The sequence below is a fragment of the Pelodiscus sinensis genome, chromosome 14 (assembly GCF_052426305.1).
Source record: "Pelodiscus sinensis isolate ZL-2025 chromosome 14, ASM5242630v1, whole genome shotgun sequence".
Taxonomy (NCBI): Eukaryota; Metazoa; Chordata; order Testudines; family Trionychidae; genus Pelodiscus; species Pelodiscus sinensis.
Window position 1 is genome coordinate 37,350,711 of NC_143065.1, and position 4,072 is coordinate 37,354,782.

Consider the following 4,072-nt stretch of genomic DNA (forward strand, 5'->3'; position numbering starts at 1 on the left):
TCATTCTAGTGACTTCAATGAGAGCAGAAACAGGTGAATACTTATAAGGAAAAAAAATCTATTAGCCCAAGTGCTTTTTTGGACATAATAAAAATTCCCTGGTACATCCAATTGAAATCAGTGGCGAACTGCCCAGTGCCTTCCGTGGGGTCTGGATGTTGCAAATGATCCTCTTGATGACAACTGTACTTTTTATGAATATATGAGGGAGTGATGAAATATACCTGGTCAGCAACTCATCCCACTATTTGAATGAAATGGGTTTGGATATTTACAGTAGGAGAAGAGAATGTTATAGCCATGATTTTTGCTTAAAAAATGTGTCTTTAAAGTTAGCTCATTTAACCAGTGGGCTAAGTTTTCAAAAGTGATGACCATCATGCATCAGAATTTTTAAAAATTAAGCTATATTTTTAGGTGGCTAAACAAAGAAGCATCACTTTAGGAAGTCACTATAAAAAAATCTTGATATTACATTATACGTACACGCAACAAACATCCACAACACACACATCTTTCATCCCCATGCAGAGTTTCTGGTTGGCACCTGATTATAGACATAAAGAGACAAAGTAACATAAAGAGATTACTGAACCAAAGAAAACCCTGATATTTGAAATTTGGCGTCTGAGCCAGCTAACAAAGTCTCTTTGAAGAGATATGTAGACTTACAACAGAATTAAAGGACACTTGCTCTCTTCCTCAGTCTCAAACCACAGGATTTAAGAATTCAACTGCAGAATCAGTTAGCTGTTTTGGAAAAGCCTTCCCAGAATTCAATTACAAAGCTGATTCTATCTGGTGCTTTGGCTTACCAAACCAAGTATATTACAGTGAACATACTCCTAGGTCTAAACCTAAAGGAAGCAGAGGTTAGACTGAGATTTTTCACTGTGTGTAACACTCCAACTAACCTCTTATCACAAAGTGTCATGCTTACCAAGACATAGATAAGTTTTGAAGGGTGTTAAACTAGGAATTAGCTCCAACACACTGTATATACCTGTATATGCAATCCAAGACCAACAGACACCTGTTATATAATCTTTGGCCAGTTTTCATTGTATTAGCTTCTTTCTGTCCACCAGAAGGTTACAGCATACCATTTATTTACCAAGCTGACTAAAAATTACCTTTAGAAATATAAATGCTAATTTGACTGTAAAAGGGTGGCATCAATGCAAAGATTTAGATGTGGAGTTTTCTATGTTAATTAATGCCAAATAAATTGTTCTATTTTTCAGTAGCGAAGGATCAAGGATTCCCTTTTCCATAATTAAAACTCTGAAAATGTTAGTATTATCTTCCCTGCACAGAATTCAGAAATCAGGAAACACCTCTCGGAGCATTAATTGCCCACAATAATATAGCTGTCTGTCTGTATGATCTATGAAACCTTTGATGTTTAAATTGATCCCAGTATACTGGAGAGAGCTTCTGCAGAACTGATTTCCTTGCCTTTATTTTAGCTCGGTTCATTCAAAGGGCAAAATATCTAAGCGTTCAGCTTTTGACCCGACTAGCAAATATTTAATGTATGAATTAAACTGGACAGGGCTTTGCCAGAAGCTCTCTTCATGTTTTATTTCTGAAGCTATTTTTACCAACATTTAATCGTTTCAATGCAAGGAGATAAAGACATCTCTGACAAACTGTGTTTATTGAGCTAAATGCCATCAAGGAAAGCCTTTTTATTTTTTTTATAATGGGTTCAACATACTTTGCATCTCTAGCTTTATTCTGAGAAGCAACATTCCAATCAGAGGGGATGATACAGTAGCTAATATTACTACTATAAATGCCCAAGTGGATGGACACGGGGGCAAATCAACAGAGATGGGTGGCTACACTGAAAATGGCCCTTAATAGCCTCATGGGAAATAATACAGTGGTAAGCATCTACATTTGGTCTCCTGCCCTTCTGTATATATTTACAAGGGACGCGCCTGTGAAAACCAGCACCAAGCGAACAACAGCCAAGTACCTGCTTAAAGGTCAAACAAGCAGCAGCAAAGCAAAAATTAAAAGGGAAGCACCTACTTTCACTCCCTCACCCACCCACCCAGAAGAGATATTAATGAGAGGACCGCAGGGAGTCAGCTGCCTTAAACATCATGTGAGGTAATGAGAACCTGTAGGTAGGCCAGCAGTAGGGGGCTAAGAGCAAACAATGAAGAGATGAGAGGGACAGCAACAGGAGGAAGAATAAGAAGAGCAGGCCATGGCAGGTGGAAAGGGCATTAGAAGGCAGGGCAACCATGTAATTACCCAGTGGAAAGGAAAGCCAAAGCCCAAAGGTCAGTATTATGCTGGTAGGAGGGCAGAAGAAATGTATTACCAGCCCAGTCCCTTGTTGACAATAGACCCACACTGCTGAGGATAAAATCTGCAAAGCAAGCTTCTGGATCAAGGGTGGGTGATCATTTTAGTGGGGGGAGGGGCACTTCACAAATTTTGGTATGGAGTCACGAGCCAGCTTCAGGGACCCCAGAAGGAGGGCCTATAGAGAGAGAAAGTGTGTGTGTGAGAGAGAGAGAGAGAGAGAGAGACATTTTGTGACACAGATGGAGTGTGTGTGACAGTATGTGAGTGACAGTGACCGTGTGCGTGGCAGAGAGACTGGGAGAGTGTGTGCAGCAGCGATTGTGTGTGTGTGTGTGCGCGCGCGCGCACGCGTGCATGCGCACAAATTGCGAGTGTGAGAGACTAACTCAGGGTTGAGTGTGTGCTGGCTAAGTTTCTGAGAGAAGCCACACTGTCTCTCTAAGGGAAATCTGTCCTGCTCTGTTGTCTCACCACATCCATCTTCTGTACTCCTCTGAGTCATATGCTTCAAATTGGAGCAGCTCTGCTGACTGTGTGTCTCCGTCTACAATCCCTTCTCATACAGGGGTACAGCTGAACACACGCTGCCAGCTGTAAGTATGCACACACTGCTAATCAGCTGGGTGGGCCAAATCCAGACCCGGGCCTGAGTTTGCCCACCCCTGTGCTGGATCCTGCAGAACCTTTACTTCCACTCTGCAAACGGCAGTATCCTCGCTCATACTGGACTGCAGTGCTTGATTACACATTCCATGAAGTTCACTTTTTTTGGAAGGGTGTCTGAAGTCAGATGACAGCAGCCAGAGAGAAGGCGCTCTTCACATTGTTAAATCGCACTAACCCAGCATATGGCAACGGGCAGACAAGCTCAGCCTGAAGTGCACTCAGAGCACCTAGACATCTCCAGTGTTATTTCCAGCCTATGTGCAAAATATTTCATTTAAACATCCCCCCTCTTTAACTGATCTTATTGGGTCCAAAGCTTCTGTCTCACACTGATTATACCAATGGTGGACAGGATGACCCAGAATGAATAACATACGTTGATCACTCACACAGAAGATTTTTAGTAGTAGTAAGCAGTAACCTAGAGGTGAAACACTTCGTACCACATTGCCTTTTTCTCCATGGTCTAGTAGACTAGTTGAGCTGCGGCTTTGCTCCCGGTGTCCCTGGTCTGCTGGAGACGGTCCCCAGCAGACCAGAGGCACTGGGAGCAAAGCGGCAGCGGCGGCGGGGTGCCGCGCTTCTGAGGCTTTGCTCTGGCAAAGCCGGGGAGGCTCGGGACTCTGCCACCGCTGACGCTTTGCTCCCGGTGCCTCTGGTCTGCCGGGGACCATCTCCAGCAGACCAGGGACACCTGGAGCAAAGCCAGGAGGCGGAGGGGTCCCGCGCCTCTGAGGCTTTGCCAGAGCAAAGCCTCAGAGGCGCGGGCACCCCACTGCCGCTGCGCTTTGCTCCCCATGTCCCTGGTCTGCTGGGGGGGGCGCAGCTAGTGGCCTTCCCCCCCCCCAGCAGAGCAGGGAGACGTGGAGCAAAGCCCCAGGCCTGTGGTAGAGCAGGTGGGGCGCTGCCGGTTGGTCCCACAGCACCGTTCCTTGGCGCTACTGGACCAACCTGGCAGCACCCCAGCTGCTCTGCCCCAGGAATCCTGATTCAGCCGCTGCTGATCAGTTTCAGCAGCGGCTGAATCAGGACACCTGAGGCAGAGCAGCTGGGGTGCTGCTGGGTTGCTCCAGTAGCGCCG